Here is a 22,581-nt window from a genome sequence, read left to right as displayed (position 1 = left end):
CTGCTCCACATGTGGCCCATACATATACCGCCACCAAACTAGGTAAGATGGATGAAGCAAAAAGTGCAGGCTGACAGGAACTGGATGTAGATCTCTCCTGAGAGACACAGCCAGAATATAACAAATACATAGGCAAATGCCAGCAGGAAACCACTGAACTGAGAATGGGACTCCTGTTGAAGGAATCAGAGAAAGAATTGGAAGAGCTTGAAGGGGCTCGAGACCCCATATGAACAACAATGCCAAGCAACTAGAGCTTCCAGGGACTAAGCCACTACCCAAAGACTATACATGGACTGACCCGGGGCTCCAACCTCATAGGTAGCAATGAATAGTGTAGTAAGAGCACTAGGGGAAGGGGAAGCCCTTGGTCCTTCCAAGACTCAACCCCCAGTGAACGTGATTGTTGAGCAGAGGGTGGCCAGGGGGGCAGGATGGGGAAGGGAACACCCATATAGAATGGAAGGGGGAGAAGTTAGGGGGATGTTGGCCTGGAAACCGGGAAAGGTAATAACAATTGAAATGTAAATAAGAAATACCCAAGTTAATAAAGATGGAGGAAAAAAAAAGAAAATATGTAAGAAAAATAAATAAAAGCACATTGCTTTTCCAAAAAAATTATTTATTATATATAAATACAGTGTAGCATCCATATAGAAGTGGAGGTGGAAGGGTTAGGGGGATGTTGGCCCAGAACCTGGGAAGGGGAATAACAATCAAAATGTAAATAAGAAATACTCAAGTTAATAAAGATAAAAAAAAAGAGAGAGAGAGAAGGGAGTGCGCTTCTGGTAGACCAGCCTTGTGCTGCTTGGTTTTGGTTCTGAAGGACTGTGGGACAGCCTTAGCACTGGGCACATATGAAGACTCTATGATAACGTTTTTCAACATTCATTTGTCAACATTCAACATTCAACATTCATTGGAATTTATACATTACTTTCATGTCTCTAAGAAAGACTTTTAATTTTTCAATGAAGTATATAACCTCCATATTACATCTGCTGTAGAGTTTTACTAACTCCATCTTCCATAGTCCTCTTAGTAATCTGAGCTAACCTGCATGCTTCTTTCCAATGTGGTGTGCTCATAACAGCCTATGAAAAACCTAATCAGTCACTCCCATCTTGTTTATGAGCTCTAAGTTTGTAAACAAATGCTATTTACAACTCAGGCTCTTTTTTAGTTCCCCAGAGTAAGTGGCTTCATTTTTCTCTCATGCAACAAAATAATGATATATTAAAATAGAAGGAACTTGTACTGCATTCAACACCATACTATTTTTTTTTCTGATCACTGGAAATAAGAACATGTTAAATTGAATCTTGAGAGACACTTTGTTCTAATAATGGTCAGCCTTCAGAGTAGAATATAATAGAATATTCTGGAGTCCAAAACTAAACAAATCAATTATATGATTTTTTAAAGGAAAGAAGGGCACAAAGATTACACCATGGCTGGATATGTTGACACATCTTCCACAGCAGCACTTCGAATGCAAAGTAAAGCACATTGTGTCCATTAGTTGATGATACATTGGTATAAATATGGCAAAGTAGGCCAATAAAGGGTACATAGTAAAATTATGTCACAAAAAACCATTCAATGAATCTAAAACATAAAATAAAATTAATGGTTTCAGTACAAAGAGAGTTTAATAAAATTGGATAAAGAACTATGAGTGTACACAATCACATCATATTATACCTGAATAAGACATTTAGAATGCTGGGGCACTGAATTAAACCATAATATTTAACTTACTATCATAGATAAATTTTAATTTTTAACTAAATTTAAATGGATATTGCTTCTTGAATGTTTTTTGTGCCTGATACCAGGACAGGAGTTTTTTTCTGGCCTTAACAAAATAATGTAGCACTTGGGTGCAAAAATCAATCCAAGGAGTGCTATACTGGAAGCCAAGATGGAGAATACTTCCATAGCCACCATGACCTTTCCCTTCGTGCTGTGATAGACAGGGAGGAAAGTGATCCAAACACAGAAGAATACCTGCATGCTGAATGACAGGAACTTGGCTTTGTTGAATGTGTCAGGCAGATTCCTGGACAAAAAGGCCATGGTGTAGCTCCCAAGTGCTAAGGAGCAGAGGTACCCCAGGACAGTGTGGAAGGCAACTGTTGAACCCATGTTGCACACAATGATGATGTGACCACGCTCGGCATGAGTATCTTGATCAATGAAGGGTGGAGAGGTAACTAACCAGATTCCTCAGATAATAATTTGGATCAGTGTGCAGAAGGGAATGATGAAATTAGGGGCTCTTGATACCATTAACCACCTCACCATTCTAGCTGGAACAGTGGCCTTGAATGCAATAATCACTGTAATGGCTTTGGCCAACACTGTGGAGAGAGCCAGAGTAAACAAAATTCCAAATGCTGTCTGCTGCAAGATGCAAGTGGCTGTCCTGGGCTGTCCAATGAAGAGCAAGGAACTGAGGAAACAGATGAAGAGTGTCAATAGCAGGATATAGCTGAGAGACCGGTTGTTAGCCTTGACAATGGGTGTGTCTCTGTGCTTCACAAAGACAACAAGAACCACAGCTGTGAGCACAGAGAAGCCCAGTGCTGTGATGGTGAGTGCCATCCCCAGTGGCTCTTCATAGGCCAAAAAGCTCACAGATTTCCGGAGGCAGTGGTTCTTCTCTGAGTTGGCATAGTGACTTTCTGGGCACTTCAGACACTGATCCATATCTGTTCAGAAATGAAAGTGACTGTGAATCAATCTTCAGGTCTTTCTTTCTTTCTTTCTTTCTTTCTTTCTTTCTTTCTTTCTTTCTTTCTTTCTTTCTTTCTTTCTTCCTTTTCTTTTGTTTTTGGAGCTGGGGACCAAACCCAGGGCCTTGAGCTTGCTAGGCAAGCGCTCTACCACTGAGCTAAATCCCAAACCCCAAGTTTTCCTTTCTCCCCTTAATAAATTAATTATGCCCAGCTCATTGAAGTGCTTCCTGATTCACCTCTTTTTATTGTTTCAGAAAGACATTTTTAAAGGACTCCGTGCATTATTTCAAATCTATACTGTGCTCTTTGCCTGTGCTGAAAAAAAAATCAAACAGCCCACTGCTTTTGTTCTCCCTTTGTATGCTTTCCTGCAATTTGTGACTCTGTTGCATATATTTTATGAGTCATAACATTTCAGAGCAATATTGTATAATTGCAATTTGATTCTGACATCACCTTATGAAAAACGTCTAATCCTGGACATATTTCTTTTTATACAATACTGTCATTACTGTTTGAAATTCACTTCTTAAATTGTGTTGTCAGATTTGGGACCCATAGTTACTTATTTTCATAAAATCTCTTGGGAACTCCAATTTGGTTAATACCCTGAATGATTTCAAAATAATAAACACTATTACATTTTTGGAGCTTAATTCCTTCACTAGTATAATGTTGTAACATCTATCTATGGCATTATTTGTTAGCACATAGGTAGAGAACTATTACTAGGTATTAAAAATAGTTTTTCAATATTCTGCTCCTAAACATTTGTGAATTTTACCTTGAAGTAAAAAACATGTGCCTCAGTTCATAATGCCATATTTCTATTACATTAAATCTTTTTGTATTTCTGGACACTATCAACCTTATCAAGGGATTTTCTCTGCTTTATATTTTTAAAGATTTTATTTATTCAGTTTATATATGACGGGTGCACTGTCACTGTCTTCAGACACACCAGAAGAGTGAATCGGGTGGTTGTGAGCCACCATGTGGTTGCTGGGATTTGAACTCATGACCTCTTGAAGAGCAGTCAGTGCTCTTAACTGCTGAGCCATCTCTCCAGCCCTCTGCTTTATATTTTGGGCTAGCATTATCAAGGTTATTTTTAGAAGTATGAAGTTTCTTCTCTGATATCTTGCTCTCTTTACTTTAATGACCATGGAACTCTACTCATATTTCCTCAAGCTTTTTACACATACACAACTTGTCCCTTTGCTACTATTATGAGCATTTTGCTGTTGCTTTTATATTGTACAGTATATACTTCAAGAGTAGAATTCTATCTTTGACTTACTTTTTTTTTATATTGAACCAGTTTTTTACTGTTTTATATAATATTCAAAATAAAAACAGTTGACAAGGATATTTAATCCCTCATTCCTTAACTTATTTAAATAATAAAAATGCCAACAAGTTATTTTATCAGGTACTTTCACTGTGTTCAGCTCAAATTTAATAGAGAAATAAAAATGCAATAGATTAAGTGATTGTGCAGCTCCAGCATTCTGGTTGTTTGCTTTTATATTTTGTTTGTTTATTTTGTTGCTTCTATGACAGAAACTATAGAAAATGGAATATGAATGTTTCAGTGTTTCTCATCCCTTTCCCAATGAAGAAGCTTCTGAAATGACAGCCTGATAATACGTATTTCCAAGGTGAAGTCCTTGTGTACTGTTACTCCAATATAGTTTCCCCGGACGCTTACTGAAGAAGTCCACCACAGCCCCACACTGGCTTCCTTGCAGCATCCTGTTGCATCAATGCATCAGCCACATGAGCTCAGTTCGGAAGGGACTGTGTATGGTTACACACCTCCATTAGTAGCTCTTAGCTGCAGAGGTTCATAATGTGTTTGCAAAGACCTTGCTAGTCTGTTCCTTACTTTAGTTGACATAGAAACCCAGCTATATGGTAGTAATTTTGTTTTGAGCATTTTGTAAATGTTCTCCTACAGTCATTTTTACAAGCTGCTTCAATTGTGAGGGAGCAGGGCTATCAAAGGAGTAGAAGTGCTGCAGTCAAATGTCTCATAAAAACACCCATTTTAAAATTCATAGTAAAATTAAAATACTTCATTTTATCTTGAAGTGGCAACTGGAAAATATGTTTTACAAATGAAAACAAGAGACTGGAGAGATGGCTCTGTGATTGTGAGCACTGACTGTTCTTCCAGAGGACCCAAGTCCAATTTCCAGCACCCACATGGAATCTCACACCTATCTGTAACTCCAATTCCAGTACTCTGACAACCTCACATGCTCATATACATAGGTAAAACATGGATGAACATTAAAGAAAAAATAATTTATGTATTTAAAAAATTAAAATGGAATTGCCTTGTAGTTTATCAATATGTAAAGCACTGGTCTTGCTTTTGTGGTTATTGAATTAGTACCATACATTCTTTCAGATACTATGTTTTTATTACCCTGAGAAATCATGAGGGAGGAATTAAGTATTTTTCCCTTTATGGGTGGCCTTGTACTTAATGGAAGTTACACCCACTCATATCAGAAAAGAAATACGTGAGAAACTATATTTCTGTAGTTCAATATAAATCCTTAACATCATAGACTAAATACTTCAGATTAATAGTAGTTGGGTTGTATGTCGCTTGTGGACAAATATTAGATAAAACAATTAGCTCCCTGCCCGTCTTCTTCTTTACAAATATTTTTCCTTATAAGGATAGAGACCTAAAACTTGCATATGATTTTCCAGCATCTTTCCTTTCAGAGGATAAGCTGATAGACAAGTGTGCAGAGAAATCCTGTTGCACTACATCATTATTTGGCTTCACAGTTGTCCAGAGGAGAAATCAGAGTGTCAGAAGCAGTCTGGGCAGCAGCTCTCTACTCCCAGACCCTGTGAGAGAGAGACCCAACCGCCTGGTCAGGTGGGCACTCCTGAGGCTGCAGAGCGGAAGAGACCACCAACACTGCTCACCCCTGCCCACATCCCTGGCCCAAGAGGAAACCGTATAAGGCCTCTGGGCTCCCGTGGGGGAGGGCCCAGGAGCAGCAGGACACCTGCCAGAGACACCGCCGGACCCTGAAGGAAACAGACCGGATAAACAGTTCTCTGCACCCAAATCCCGTGGGAGGGAGAGCTAAACCTTCAGAGAGGCAGACAAGCCTGGGAAACCAGAAGAGACTGCTCCCTGCACACACATCTCGGACGCCAGAGGAAAAAGCCAAAGACCATCTGGAACCCTGGTGCACTGAAGCTCCCGGAAGGGGCGGCACAGGTCTTCCTGGTTGCTGCCGCTGCAGAGAGCCCGTGGGCAGCACCCCACGAGCAAACTTGAGCCTCAGGACCACAGGTAAGACCAACTTTTCTGCTGCAAGAAAGCTGCCTGGTGAACTCAAGACACAGGCTCACAGGAACAGCTGAAGACCTGTAGAGAGGAAAAACTACACGCCCGAAAGCAGAATACTCTGTCCCCATAACTGACTGAAAGAGAGGAAAACAGGTCTACAGCACTCCTGACACACAGGCTTATAGGACAGTCTAGCCACTGTCAGAAATAGCAGAACAAAGTAACACTAGAGATAATCTGATGGCGAGAGGCAAGCGCAGGAACCCAAGCAACAGAAACCAAGACTACTTGGCATCATCGGAGCCCAATTCTCCCACCAAAACAAACATGGAATATCCAAACACACCAGAAAAGCAAGATCTAGTTTCAAAATCATATTTGATCATGATGCTGCAGGACTTCAAGAAAGACGTGAAGAACTCCCTTAGGGAAACACAGGAAAACATTAATAAACAAGTAGAAGCCTACAGAGAGGAATCACAAAAATCCCTGAAAGAATTCCAGGAAAACACAATCAAACAGTTGAAGGAATTAAAAATGGAAATAGAAGCAATCAAGAAAGAACACATGGAAACAACCCTGGATATAGAAAACCAAAAGAAGAGACAAGGAGCTGTAGATACAAGCTTCACCAACAGAATACAAGAGATGGAAGAGAGAATCTCAGGAGCAGAAGATTCCATAGAAATCATTGACTCAACTGTCAAAGATAATGTAAAGCGGAAAAAGCTACTGGTCCAAAACATACAGGAAATCCAGGACTCAATGAGAAGATCAAACCTAAGGATAATAGGTATAGCAGAGAGTGAAGACTCCCAGCTCAAAGGACCAGTAAATATCTTCAACAAAATCATAGAAGAAAACTTCCCTAACCTAAAAAAAGAGATAGCCATGGGCATACAAGAAGCCTACAGAACTCCAAATAGATTGGACCAGAAAAGAAACACCTCCCGTCACATAATTGTCAAAACACCAAACGCACAAAATAAAGAAAGAATATTAAAAGCATTAAGGGAAAGAGGTCAAGTAACATATAAAGGCAGACCTATCAGAATCACACCAGACTTCTCGCCAGAAACTATGAAGGCCAGAAGATCCTGGACTGATGTCATACAGACCCTAAGAGAACACAAATGCCAGCCCAGGTTACTGTATCCTGCAAAACTCTCAATTAACATAGATGGAGAAACCAAGATATTCCATGACAAAACCAAATTTACACAATATCTTTCTACAAATCCAGCACTACAAAGGATAATAAAGGGTAAAGCCCAACATAAGGAGGCAAGCTATAACCTAGAAGAAGCAAGAAACTAATCGTCTTGGCAACAAAACAAAGAGAATGAAAGCACACAAACATAACCTCACATCCAAATATGAATATAACGGGAAGCAATAATCACTATTCCTTAATATCTCTCAACATCAATGGCCTCAACTCCCCAATAAAAAGACATAGATTAACAAACTGGATATGCAACGAGGACCCTGCATTCTGCTGCCTACAGGAAACACACCTCAGAGACAAAGACAGACATTACCTCAGAGTGAAAGGCTGGAAAACAATTTTCCAAGCAAATGGTCAGAAGAAGCAAGCTGGAGTAGCCATTCTAATATCAAATAAAATCAATTTTCAATTAAAAGTCATCAAAAAAGATAAGGAAGGACACTTCATATTCATCAAAGGAAAAATCCACCAAGATGAACTCTCAATCCTAAATATCTATGCCCCAAATACAAGGGCACCTACATACGTAAAAGAAACCTTACTAAAGCTCAAAACACACATTGCAAGTCACACAATAATAGTGGGAGATTTCAACACCCCACTCTCATCAATGGACAGATCATGGAAACAAATTGAACAGAGATGTAGACAGACTAAAAGAAGTCATGAGCCAAATGGACTTAATGGATATTTATAGAACATTCTATCCTAAAGCAAAAGGATATACCTTCTTCTCAGCTCCTCATGGTACTTTCTCCAAAATCGACCATATAATTGGTCAAAAAACGGGCCTCAACAGGTACAGAAAGATAGAAATAATCCCATGCGTGCTATCAGACCACCACGGCCTAAAACTGGTCTTCAATAACAATCAAGGAAGAATGCCCACATATACGTGGAAATTGAACAATGGTCTACTCAATGATAACCTGGTCAAGGAAGAAATGAAGAAAGAAATTAAAAACTTTTTAGAATTTAATGAAAATGAAGGTACAACATACCCAAACTTATGGGACACAATGAAAGCTGTGCTAAGAGGAAAACTCATAGCGCTGAGTGCCTGCAGAAAGAAACAGGAAAGAGCATATGTCAGCAGCTTGACAGCACACCTAAAAGCTCTAGAACAAAAAGACGCAAATACACCCAGGAGGAGTAGAAAGCAGGAAATAATCAAACTCAGAGCAGAAATCAACCAAGTAGAAACAAAAAGGACCATAGAAAGAATCAACAGAACCAAAAGTTGGTTCTTTGAGAAAATCAACAAGATAGATAAACCCTTAGCCAGACTAACGAGAGGACACAGAGAGTGTATGCAAATTAACAAAATCAGAAATGAAAAGGGAGACATAACAACAGATTCAGAGGAAATTCAAAAAATCATCAGATCTTACTATAAAAACCTATATTCAACAAAACTTGAAAATCTGCAGGAAATCGACAATTTCCTAGACAGATACCAGGTACCGAAGTTAAATCAGGAACAGATAAACCAGTTAAACCACCCCATAACTCCTAAGGAAATAGAAGCAGTCATTAAAGGTCTCCCAACCAAAAAGAGCCCAGGTCCAGACGGGTTTAGTGCAGAATTCTACCAAACCTTCAGAGAAGACCTCATACCAATATTATCCAAACTATTCCACAAAATTGAAACAGATGGATCACTACCGAATACCTTCTACGAAGCCACAATTACTCTTATACCTAAACCACACAAAGATCCAACAAAGAAAGAGAACTTCAGACCAATTTCCCTTATGAATATCGACGCAAAAATACTCAACAAAATTCTGGCAAACTGAATCCAAGAGCACATCAAAACAATCATCCACCATGACCAAGTAGGCTTCATCCCAGGCATGCAGGGATGGTTTAATATACGGAAAACCATCAACGTGATCCATTATATAAACAAACTGAAAGAACAAAACCACATGATCATTTCATTAGATGCTGAGAAAGCGTTTGACAAAATTCAACACCCCTTCATGATAAAAGTCCTGGAAAGAATAGGAATTCAAGGCCCATACCTGAACATAGTAAAAGCCATATACAGCAAACCAGTTGCTAACATTAAACTAAATGGAGAGAAACTCGAAGCAATCCCACTAAAATCAGGGACTAGACAAGGCTGCCCACTCTCTCCCTACTTATTCAATATAGTTCTTGAAGTTCTAGCCAGAGCAATCAGACAACAAAAGGAGGTCAAGGGGATACAGATCGGAAAAGAAGAAGTCAAAATATCACTATTTGCAGATGATATGATAGTATATTTAAGTGATCCCAAAAGTTCCACCAGAGAACTACTAAAGCTGATAAACAACTTCAGCAAAGTGGCTGGGTATAAAATTAACTCAAATAAATCAGTAGCCTTCCTCTACACAAAAGAGAAACAAGCCGAGACAGAAATTAGGGAAATGACACCCTTCATAATAGACCCAAATAATATAAAGTACGTCAGTGTGACTTTAACCAAGCAAGTAAAAGATCTGTACAATAAGAACTTCAAGACACTGAAGAACGAAATTGAAGAAGACCTCAGAAGATGGAAAGATCTCCCATGCTCATCGATTGGCAGGATTAATATACTAAAAATGGCCATTTTACCAAAAGCAATGTACAGATTCAGTGCAATCCCCATCAAAATACCAATCCAATTCTTCAAAGAGTTAGACAGAACAATTTGCAAATTCATCTGGAATAACAAAAAACCCAGGATAGCTAAAGCTATCCTCAACAATAAAAGGACTTCAGGGGGAATCACTATCCCTGAACTCAAGCAGTATTACACAGCAATAGTGATAAAAACTGCATGGTATTGGTACAGAGACAGACAGATAGACCAATGGAATAGAATTGAAGACCCAGAAATGAACCCACACACCTATGGTCACTTGATTTTTGACAAAGGAGCCAAAACCATCCAATGGAAAAAAGGTAGCATTTTCAGCAAATGGTGCTGGTTCAACTGGAGGGCAACATGTAGAAGAATGCAGATCGATCCATCCTTATCACCCTGTACAAAGCTTAAGTCCAAGTGGATCAAGGACCTCCACATCAAACCAGACACACTCAAACTAATAGAAGAAAAACTAGGGAAGCATCTGGAACACATGGGCACTGGAAAAAATTTCCTGAACAAAACACCAGTGGCTTATGCTCTAAGATCAAGAATCGACAAATGGGATCTCATAAAACTGTAAAGCTTCTGTAAGGCAAAGGACACTGTGGTTAGGACAAAACGGCAACCAACAGATTGGGAAAGATCTTTACCAATCCTACAACAGATAGAGGCCTTATATCCAAAATATACAAAGAACTCAAGAAGTTAGACCGCAGGGAGACAAATAACCCTATTAAAAAATGGGGTTCAGAGCTAAACAAAGAATTCACAGCTGAGGAATGCCGAATGGCTGAGAAACACCTAAAGAAATGTTCAACATCTTTAGTCATAAGGGAAATGCAAATCAAAACAACCCTGAGATTTCACCTCACACCAGTGAGAATGGCTAAGATCAAAAACTCAGGTGACAGCAGATGCTGGCGAGGATGTGGAGAAAGAGGAACACTCCTCCATTGTTGGTGGGATTGCAGACTGGTACAACCATTCTGTAAATCAGTCTGGAGGTTCCTCAGAAAATTGGACATTGAACTGCCTGAGGATCCAGCTATACCTCTCTTGGGCATATACCCAAAAGATGCTTCAACATATAAAAGAGACACGTGCTCCACTATGTTCATCGCAGCCTTATTTATAATAGCCAGAAACTGGAAAGAACCCAGATGCCCTTCAACAGAGGAATGGATACAGAAAATGTGGTACATCTACACAATGGAATATTACTCCGCTATCAAAAACAACGAGTTTATGAAATTCGTAGGCAAATGGTTGGAACTGGAAAATATCATCCTGAGTGAGCTAACCCAATCACAGAAAGACATACATGGTATGCACTCATTGATAAGTGGCTATTAGCCCAAATGCTTGAATTACCCTAGATCCCTAGAACAAACGAAACTCAAGACGGATGATTAAAATGTGCATGCTTCACTCCTTTTTTAAATGAAGAAAAAGAATACCCTTGGCAGGGAATAGAGAGGCAAAGATTAAAACAGAGACTGACGGAACACCCATTCAGAGCCTGCCCCACATGTGGCCCATCCATATACAGCCACCCAATTAGACAAGATGGATGAAGCAAAGAAGTGCAGACTGACAGGAGCCGGATGTAGATCGCTCCTGAGAGACACAGCCAGAATACAGCAAATACAGAGGTGAATGCCAGCAGCAAACCACTGAACTGAGAATAGGACCCCCGTTGAAGGAATCAGAGAAAGAACTGGAAGAGCTTGAAGGGGCTTGAGACCCCAAAAGTACAACAATGTCAAGCAACCAGAGCTTCCAGGGACTAAGCCACTACCTAAAGACTATACATGGACTGACCCTGGACTCTGACCCCATAGGTAGCAATGAATATCCTAGTCAGAGCACCAGTGGAAGGGGAAGCCCTGGGTCCTGCTAAGACTGAACCCCCAGTGAACTAGACTATAGGGGGAGGGCGGCAATGGGGGGAGGGTTGGGAGGGGAACACCCATAAGGAAGGGGAGGGGGGAGGGGGATGTTTGCCCGGAAACCGGGAAACGGAATAACACTTGAAATGTATATAAGAAATACTCAAGTTAATAAAAAAAAAAAAAAAAGAAAGCAGTCTGATCCAGGTGCTTTGAGAAACACGGCTTCCTCTTCCAGTGTTCCCTCCATGTTCCTGCTGACGTTTGTGTGCCTTGGCACTGACAGCGTTCTTTCTGGACTGTGTGACAATTAAGGATATTTTTTAAACTTAGAGAATACTTTATTAGTTTTTGTAATCAAACCCACGTAGATAAGACCTTACATATTTAATACAGTGTGTTACCCCTGTACAAATGGGAAAAACTTAAGTTCAACATTTCTAGACTAATATGGCTGTTAATTTCTGTACAGTGCCAACTCAACACAGTAAACAGGGATACTTTTTTCCAAAGTTGACAGCACAGCTAAAGTTTCAAAAAATTCAAATTATATATCTGTATATATATTTATATTTATATAAAAAGACCAATAATAGCAGTGTGTTATGCATCAACAGCAGCAACAGCTTTTCCAGGTTCTGCAGTCATGTGAACAAAACTGTAGAGACATCCAGCACACTCCATTAAAAAAAAAAGTAAAAAAACAAAACCCGAGAAAACAGCACAGTTCTGTTACTCTTGTGGTACCTCGCACCATTTTTTTTTAAAATTAGCTTCTCAATCATCATCTGGAAAGAAAACATTCTGAGCAACATCATTAAAAACAGCTCTGATAAAGCACGGTCACTACTACGTATCATAAAGCAGGTACAAGCTATTTTACATCCACAGAGGTATGATACAGTACTGTCCTACATCTATAATACTAGAAGATACAATTTAAAAGGCATTATTTGAGACTTGATTCTACTTTTCCAGCAGAGGGCCCAAAGTATGGTGTGACACAGCTTTGTAAAGAAACATACTCTAGACAGGATTTCCTTTCACTAGTGGCACAGTTCTAAGGATTCATTCTCTCCATGAATGTCAGCTAAAACCGTTATTAAAAAAATGAAATATCCCTAGAACAAAACCGTATAACCACCGGATTCACATGAAGATGACCTAGTGGAGACAAGCTGGACCTCACCTTACCAACAAGCTATCAAATCTGTTACGTTTAAACAGTGAGGCCTCCAAGGAAGGAGATGCCAAGTAGTGCTTCAAAGCTTCGGACCACAATCAAACACAGCATCCTTTTCAACAGAAGCAGAAGCTCATCTGAATATGCTCAAGGATGCTGACATCAACATTTAATCATCTCCTCACTCATCCAGGAAGAAGGGGAGATCAGTTACTACTGGACTTTATTGTGTTCAACCAAATCACCATGTTACAAAAATAGCAAGCTGCCATAATAAAAAATAAGGCTCCTCTATCCAGCACCAGGTAGCTTCATTTTACTTTCAAGCCTAGAAATTGCACACTTGTATATAAACCAATCGAAGATGAGGATTGAGAGTTCATCTTGGTGGATTTTTCCTTTGATGAATATGAAGTGTCCTTCCTTATCTTTTTTGATGACTTTTAATTGAAAATTGATTTTATTTGATATTAGAATGGCTACTCCAGCTTGCTTCTTCTGACCATTTGCTTGGAAAGTTGTTTTCCAGCCTTTCACTCTGAGGTAGTGTCTGTCTTTGTCTCTGAGGTGTGTTTCCTGTAGGCAGCAGAATGCAGGGTCCTCATTGCATATCCAGTTTGTTAATCTATGTCTTTTTATTGGGGAGTTGAGACCATTGATGTTGAGAGATATTAAGGAATAGTGATTATTGCTTCCTGTTATATTCATATTTGGATGTGAGGTTATGTTTGTGTGCTTTTCTTCTCTTTGTTTTGTTGCCAAGACGATTAGTTTCTTGCTTCTTCTAGGGTATAGCTTGCCTCCTTATGTTGGGCTTTACCCTTTATTATCCTTTGTAGTGCTGGATTTGTAGAAAGATATTGTGTAAATTTTGTTTTGTCATGGAATATCTTGGTTTCTCCATCTATGTTAATTGAGAGTTTTGCAGGATACAGTAACCTGGGCTGGCATTTGTGTTCTCTTAGGGTCTGTATGACATCAGTCCAGGATCTTCTGGCCTTCATAGTTTCTGGCGAAAAGTCTGGTGTGATTCTGATAGGTCTGCCTTTATATGTTACTTGACCTTTTTCCCTTACTGCTTTTAATATTCTTTCTTTATTTTGTGCGTTTGGTGTTTTGACAATTATGTGACGGGAGGTGTTTCTTTTCTGGTCCAATCTATTTGGAGTTCTGTAGGCTTCTTGTATGCCCATGGGTATCTCTTTTTTTAGGTTAGGGAAGTTTTCTTCTATGATTTTGTTGAAGATATTTACTGGTCCTTTGGGCTGGGAGTCTTCACTCTCTTCTATACCTATTATCCTTAGGTTTGATCTTCTCATTGAGTCCTGGATTTCCTGTATGTTTTGGACCAGTAGCTTTTTCCGCTTTACATTATCTTTGACAGTTGAGTCAATGATTTCTATGGAATCTTCTGCTCCTGAGATTCTCTCTTCCATCTCTTGTATTCTGTTGGTGAAGCTTGTATCTACAGCTCCTTGTCTCTTCTTTTGGTTTTCTATATCCAGGGTTGTTTCCATGTGTTCTTTCTTGATTGCTCCTATTTCCATTTTTAATTCCTTCAACTGTTTGATTGTGTTTTCCTGGAATTCTTTCAAGGATTTTTGCGATTCCTCTCTGTAGGCTTCTACTTGTTCTCTAAGGGAGTTCTTTATGTCTTTCTTGAAGTCCTCCAGCATCATGATCAAATATGATTTTGAAACTAGATCTTGGTTTTCTAGTGTGTTTGGATATTCCGTGTTTGCTTTGTTGGGAGAATTGGGCTCCGATGATGCTATGTAGTCTCGGTTTCTGTTGTTTGGGTTCCTGCGCTTGCCTCTCGCCATCAGATTATCTCTAGTGTTACTTTGTTCTGCTATTTCTGACCGTGGGTAGACTTTCCTATAAGCCTGTGTGTCAGGAGTGCTGCAGACCTGTTTTCCTGTTTTCTTTCAGCCAGTTATGGGGAGAGAGTGTTCTGCTTTCGGGCGTGTAGTTTTTCCTCTCTACAGGTCTTCAGCTGTTCCTGTGGGCCTGTGTCTTGAGTTCACCAGGCAGGTTTCTTGCAGGGGAAAAGTTGGTCCTACCTGTGGTTCCAAGGCTCAAGTTTGCTCGTGGGGTACCGCCTAAGTCCTCTCCGTGGCAGCAGCAACCGGGAAGATCTGCGCCGCTCTTTCCGGGAGCCTCCGTGCACCAGGGTTCCAGATGACGTTTGGTGTTTTCCTCTGGCGTCTGGATGTGCACAGAGTGCAGTCTCTTCTGGTTTCCCAGGCGTGTCTGCCTCTCTGAAGGTTCAGCTCTCCCTCCCACGGGATTCGGGTGCAGAGAACTGTTTATCCAGTCTGTTTCCTTCAGGTTCCTGGGGTGTCTCAGGCGCAGGGTTCTTGCCGCTCCTGGGCCCTCCCCTACGGGAACCCAGAGGCCTTATACAGTTGCCTCTTGGGCCAGGGATGTGGGCAGGGGTGGGCAGTGTTGGTGGTCTCCTCCGCTCTGCAGACTCAGGAGTGCCCTCCTTATCAGGCGGTGAGGTCTCTCTCCCACGGGGCATCTTTGACTTACATAAGAAACATGATGACTGTGTCATTAACTAATTCATGTAATAATGACACTTTATTTGAAAATTAGGTTTTGCTCATTCTACCAGCTTGCATCAATTATATCTTGAATTGTAAATTGTTATCATGTGTATTTTTACCCTAATATGTCTTATGTATGACTTGGAAATATATTCAATAAATAAAATTGTGCAGGACTTTGTATCTATGAATGAAGTTCTCCTATTCTGTTCATACTGAAAATATCTACGGACATTCCATATAGCTTAAGTGCAGGCAAGAGACATTTCAAAGTTACTTTGAGCGCCCATGAGAATTCATGGTGGTAGGAATTCGTATCAAAGAAGGATGAACTCAATGCTGTCCTTGAGCTTAATCTACTTATTGTAAAAAAATCTAAATGTTTGTTTTTACGTACATCAACAGGTGACATTTTCATTCAAACTCCAAGAAATCTATTTTTTTTAAAAAGAATTATTCATTTCATTTATATGAGTACTAGATTGTACATATTTTCAGTGGGTCCCATTATAAATAGTTGTGAGCCACCATGCGGTTGCTGGGAATTGAACTCAGGACCTCTGGAAGAGTAATTAATGCTCTTTTTTTTCATTGTATGACCTTGTACAAGGTACTTTTTTTTTATTAACTTGAGTATTTCTTATATACATTTCGAGTGTTATTCCCTTTCCTGGTCTCCGGGCAAACATCCCCCTCCCCCCTCCCCTTCTTTATAGGTGTTCCCCTCCCCATCCTCCCCCCTTGCCGCCCTCCCCCCAAAAATCTAGTTCACTGGGGGTTCAGTCTTAGCAGGACCCAGGGCTTCCCCTTCCACTGGTGCTCTTACTAGGATATTCATTGCTACCTATGAGGTCAGAGTCCAGGGTCAGTCCATGTATAGTCTTTAGGTAGTGGCTTAGTCCCTGGAAGCTCTGGTTGCTTGGCATTGTTGTACATATGGGGTCTCGAGCCCCTTCAAGCTCTTCCAGTTCTTTCTCTGACTCCTTCAACGGGGGTCCTATTCTCAGTTAAGTGATTTGCTGCTGGCATTCGCCTCTGTATTTGCTGTATTCTGGCTGTGTCTCTCAGGAGAGATCTACATCCGGCTCCTGTCAGTCTGCACTTCTTTGCTTCATCCATCTTGTCAAATTGGGTGGCTGTATATGTATGGGCCACATGTGGGGCAGGCTCTGAATGGGTGTTCCTTCAGTCTCTGTTTTAATCTTTGCCTCTCTCTTCCCTGCCAAGGGTATTCTTGTTCCCCTTTTAAAGAAGGAGTGAAGCATTCACATTTTGATCATCCGTCTTGAGTTTCATTTGTTCTATGCATCTAGGGTAATTCAAGCATTTGGGCTAATAGCCACTTATCAATGACTGCATACCATGTTTGTTTTTCTGTGATTGGGTTACCTCACTCAGGATGATATTTTCCAGTTCCAACCATTTGCCTACGAATTTCATAAAGTCATTGTTTTTGATAGCTGAGTAATATTCCATTGTGTAGATGTACCACATTTTCTGTATCCATTCCTCTGTTGAAGGGCATCTGGGTTCTTTCTAGCTTCTGGCTATTATAAATAAGGCTGCGATGAACATAGTGGAGCACGTGTCTTTTTTATATGTTGGGGCATCTTTTGGCTATATGCCCAAGAGAGGTATAGCTGGATCCTCAGGCAGTTCAATGTCCAATTTTCTGAGGAACCTCCAGACTGATTTACAGAATGGTTGTACCAGTCTGCAATCCCACCAACAATGGTAGTGTTCCTCTTTCTCCGCATCCTCGGCAGCATCTGCTGTCACCTGAGTTATTGATCTTAGCCATTCTCACAAGTGTGAGGTGAAATCTCAGGGTTATTTTGATTTGCATTTCCCTTATGACTAATGATGTTGAACATTTCTTTAGGTGTTTCTCAGCCAATCGACATTCCTCAGCTGTGAATTCTTTGTTTAGCTCTGAACCCCATTTTTTAATAGGGTTATTTGTCTCCCTGCGGTCTACCTTCTTGAGTTCTTTGTATATTTTGGATATAAGGCCTCTATCTGTTGTAGAATTGGTAAAGATCTTTTCCCAATCTGTTGGTTGCCGTTTTGTCCTAACCACAGTATCCTTTGCCTTACAGAAGCTTTACAGTTTTATGAGATACCATTTGTCGATTCTTGATCTTAGAGCATAAGCCACTGGTGTTTTGTTCAGGAAATTTTTTCCAGTGCCCATGTGTTCCAGATGCTTCCCTAGTTTTTCTTCTATTAGTTTGAGTGTATTCTGGTTTGATGTGGAGGTCCTTGATCTACTTGGACTTAAGCTTTGTACAGGGTGATAAGCATGGATTGATCTGTATTCTTCTACATGCTGACCTCCAGTTGAACCAGCACCATTTGCTGAAAATGCTATCTTTTATCCATTGGATGGTTTTGGCTCCTTTGTCAAAAATCAAGTGCCCATAGGTGTGTGGGTTCATTTCTGAGTCTTCAATTCTGTTCCATTGGTCTATCTGTCTGTCTCTGTACCAATACCATGCAGTTTTTATCACTATTGCTGTGTAATACTGCTTGAGTTCAGGGATAGTGATTCCCCCTGAAGTCCTGTTATTGTTGAGAATAGTTTTAGCTATTGTGGATTTTTTGTTATTCCAGATGAATTTGCAAATTGTTCTGTCTAACTCTTTGAAGAATTGGATTGGTATTTTGATGGGGATTGCATTGAATCTGTAGATTGCTTTTGGTAAAATGGCCATTTTTACTATATTAATCCTGCCAATCGATGAGCATGGGAGATCTTTCCATCTTCTGAGGTCTTCTTCAATTTCTTTCTTCAGAGTCTTGAAGTTCTTATTGTACAGATCTTGTACTTGCTTGCTTAAAGTCACACCGAGGTACTTTATATTATTTGGGTCTATTATGAAGGGTGTTATTTCCCTAACTTCTTTCTCGGCTTGTTTCTCTTTTGTGTAGAGAAAGGCTACTGATTTATTTGAGTTCTTTTCATACCCAGCCACATTGCTGAAGTTGTTTATCAGCTTTAATAGTTCTCTGGTGGAACTTTTGGGATCACTTAACTATACTATCATATCATCTGCAAATAGTGATATTTTGACTTCTTCTTTTCCTATCTGTATCCCTTTGACCTCCTTTTGTTGTCTGAGTGCTCTGGCTAGAACTTCAAGAACTATATTGAATAAGTAGGGAGAGAGTGGGCAGCTTTGTCTAGTCCCTGATTTTAGTGGGATTGCTTCAAGTTTCTCTCCATTTAGTTTAATGTTAGCAACTGGTTTGCTGTATATGGCTTTTACTATGTTTAGGTATGGGCCTTGAATTCCTATTCTTTCCAGGACTTTTATTATGAAGGGGTGTTGAATTTTGTCAAATGCTTTCTCAGCATCTAATGAAATGATCATGTGGTTTTGTTCTTTCAGTTTGTTTATATAATGGATCACGTTGATGGTTTTCCGTATATTAAACCATCCCTGCATGCCTGGGATGAAGCCTACTTGATCATGGTGGATGATAGTTTTGATGTGCTCTTGGATTCAGTTTGCCAGAATTTTATTGAGTATTTTTACGTCGATATTCATAAGGGAAATTGGTCTGAAGTTCTCTTTCTTTGTTGGATCTTTGTGTGGTTTAGGTATAAGAGTAATTGTGGCTTCATAGAAGGAATTCGGTAGTGCTCCATCTGTTTCAATTTTGTGGAATAGTTTGGATAATATTGGTATGAGGTCTTTATGAAGGTCTGATAGAATTCTGCACTAAACCCGTCTGGACCTGGGCTCTTTTTGGTTGGGAGACCTTAAATGACTGCTTCTATTTCTTTAGGAGTTATGGGGTTGTTTAACTGGTTTATCTGTTCCTGATTTAACTTCGGTACCTGGTATCTGTCTAGGAAATTGTCGATTTCCTGCAGATTTTCAAGTTTTGTTGAATATAGGCTTTTATAGTAAGATCTGATGATTTTTTGAATTTCCTCTGAATCTGTTGTTATGTCTCCCTTTTCATTTCTGATTTTGTTAATTTGGATACACTCTCTGTGTCCTCTCGTTAGTCTGGCTAAGGGTTTATCTATCTTGTTGATTTTCTCAAAGAACCAACTTTTGGTTTTGTTGATTCTTTCTATGGTCCTTTTTGTTTCTACTTGGTTGATGTCAGCTCTGAGTTTGATTATTTCCTGCCTTCTACTCCTCCTGGGTGTATTTGCTTCTTTTTGTTCTAGAGATTTTAGGTGTGCTGTCAAGCTGCTGACGTATGCTCTTTCCTGTTTCTTTCTGCAGGCACTCAGCGCTGTGAGTTTTCCTCTTAACACAGCTTTCATTGTGTCCCATAAGTTTGGGTATGTTGTACCTTCATTTTCATTAAATTCTAAAAAGTCTTTAATTTCTTTCTTCATTTCTTCCTTTATCAGGTTATCATTGATTAGAGCATTGTTCAATTTCCACGTATATGTGGACATTCTTCCCTTATTGATATTGAAGACCAGTTTTAGGCTGTGGTTGTCCGATAGCACACATGGGATTATTTCTATCTTTCTGTACCTGTTGAGGCCTGTTTTTTGACCAATTATATGGTCAATTTTGGAGAAAGTACCATGAGGAGCTGAGAAGAAGGTATATCCTTTTGCTTTAGGATAGAATGTTCTGTAAATATCTGTTAAGTCCATTTGGCTCATGACTTCTCTTAGTCTGTCTACGACTCTGTTTAATTTCTGTTTCCATGATCTGTCCATTGATGAGAGTGGGGTGTTAAAGTCTCCTATTATTATTGTGTGAGGTGCAATGTGTGTTTTGAGCTTTAGTAAGGTTTCTTTTACGTATGTAGGTGCCCTTGTATTTGGGGCATAGATATTTAGGATTGAGAGTTCATCTTGGTGGATTTTTCCTTTGATGAATATGAAGTGTCCTTCCTCATCTTTTTTGATGAATTTTAGTTGAAAATTGATTTTATTTGATATTAGAATGGCTACTCCAGCTTGCTTCTTCTGACCATTTGCTTGGGAAGTTGTTTCTCAGCCTTTCACCCTGAGGTAGTGTCTGTCTTTGTCTCTGAGGTGTGTTTCCTGTAGGCAGCAGAATGCAGGGTCCTCGTTGCATATCCAGTTTGTTAATCTATGTCTTTTTATTGGGGAGTTGAGACCATTGATGTTGAGAGATATTAAGGAATAGTGATTATTGCTTCCTGTTATATTCATATTTGGATGTGAGGTTATGTTTGTGTGCTTTCATTCTCTTTGTTTTGTTGCCAAGACGATTAGTTTCTTGATTCTTCTAGGGTATAGCTTGCCTCCTTATGTTGGGCTTTACCATTTATTATCCTTTGTAGTGCTGGATTTGTAGAAAGATATTGTGTAAATTTGGTTTTGTCATGGAATATCTTGGTTTCTCCATCTATGTTAATTGACAGTTTTGCAGGATACAGTAACATGGGCTGGCATTTGTGTTCTCTTAGGGTCTGTATGACATCTGTCCAGGATCTTCTGGCTTTCATAGTATCTGGTGAGAAGTCTGGTGTGATTCTGATAGTTCTGCCTTTATGTTACTTGACCTTTTTCCCTTACTGCTTTTAATATTCTTTCTTTATTTTGTGCATTTGGTGCTTTGACTATTATGTGACGGGAGGTGTTTCTTTTCTGGTCCAATCTATTTGGAGTTCTGTAGGCTTCTTGTATGCCTATGGTTATCTCTTTTTTTAGGTTAGGGAAGTTTTCTTCTATGATTTTGTTGAAGATATTTACTGGTCTTTTGAGCTGGGAGTCTTCACTCTCTTCTATACCTATTATCCTTAGGTTTGATCTTCTCATTGAGTCCTGGATTTCCTGTATGTTTTGGACCAGTTGTTTTTTCCGCTTTACATTATCTTTGACAGTTGAGTCAATGATTTCTATGGAATCTTCTGCTCCTGAGATTCTCTCTTCCATCTCTTGTATTCTGTTGGTGAAGCTCGTCTACGGCTCCTTGTCTCTTCTTTTGGTTTTCTATATCCAGGGTTGTTTCCATGTGTTCTTTCTTGATTGCTCCTATTTCCATTTTTAATTCCTTCAACTGTTTGATTGTGTTTTCCTGGAATTCTTTCAGGGATTTTTGTGACTCCTCTCTATGGGCTTCTACTTGTTTATTTATGATTTCCTGGAATTCTTTCAGGGATTTTTGTACCTCCTCTCTATGGGCTTCTACTTGTTTATTTATGATTTCCTGGAATTCTTTCAGGGATTTTTGCGATTCCTCTCTGTAGGCTTCTCCTTGTTCTCTAAGGGAGTTCTTCACGTCTTTCTTGAAGTCCTCCAGCATCATGATCAAATATGATTTTGAAACTAGATCTTGGTTTTCTGGTGTGTTTGGATATTCCGTGTTTGCTTTGGTGGGAGAATTCGGCTCCGATGATGCCATGTAGTCTTGGTTTCTGTTGCTTGGGTTCCTGCCCTTTCCTCTCGCCATCAGATTATCTCTAGTGTTACTTTGTTCTGCTATTTCTGACAGTGGCTAGACTGTTCTATAAGCTTGTGTGTCAGGAGTGCTGTAGACCTGTTTTCCTGTTTTCTTTCAGCCAGTTATGGGGACAGAGTGTTCTGCTTTCGGGCGTTTAGTTTTTCCTATCTACAGGTCTTCAGCTGTTCCTGTGGGCTTGTGTCTGGTGTTCACCAGGCAGGTCACTTGCAGCAGAAAAGTTGGTCTTACCTGTGGTCCCGAGGCAGCACCCCACGAGCTCTTTGTGGCGGCAGCAATCAGGAAGATCTGTGCCGCCCTTTCCGGGAGCCTCCGTGCACCAGGGTTCCAGTTGGCGTTTGGTGTTTTCCTCTGGCGTCAGAGATGTGTGCAGAGTGCAGTCTCTTCTGGTTTCCCAGGCGTGTCTGCCTCTCTGAAGGTTTAGCTCTCCCTCCCACGGGATTTGGGTGCAGAGAACTGTTTATCCGGTCTGTTCCTTCAGGTTCAGGTGGTGTCTTAGGCGCAGGGGTCCTTCTGCTCCTGGGCCCTCCCCCACGGGAACCCAGAGGCCCCAAATACATTTTCCTCTTGGGCCAGGGATGTGGGCAGGGGTGGGCAGTTTTGGTGGTCTTTTCCGCTCTGCAGCCTCAG

The 22,581-nt window shown here is 40.1% G+C and overlaps 1 pseudogene; it reads right to left on the bottom strand.

Annotated features, from left to right (window-relative positions):
* Positions 1 to 1,779: 1,779 nt before the first annotated feature.
* Positions 1,780 to 22,581, bottom strand: part of Vmn2r116l-ps12 (vomeronasal 2, receptor 116 like, pseudogene 12) — an 88,398-nt pseudogene continuing 67,596 nt past the window's right edge.

This window comes from Rattus norvegicus, chromosome 1 (assembly GCF_036323735.1).
Source record: "Rattus norvegicus strain BN/NHsdMcwi chromosome 1, GRCr8, whole genome shotgun sequence".
Lineage (NCBI taxonomy): Eukaryota > Metazoa > Chordata > Mammalia > Rodentia > Muridae > Rattus > Rattus norvegicus.
This window is presented reverse-complemented; position numbering and strand designations above follow the sequence as displayed.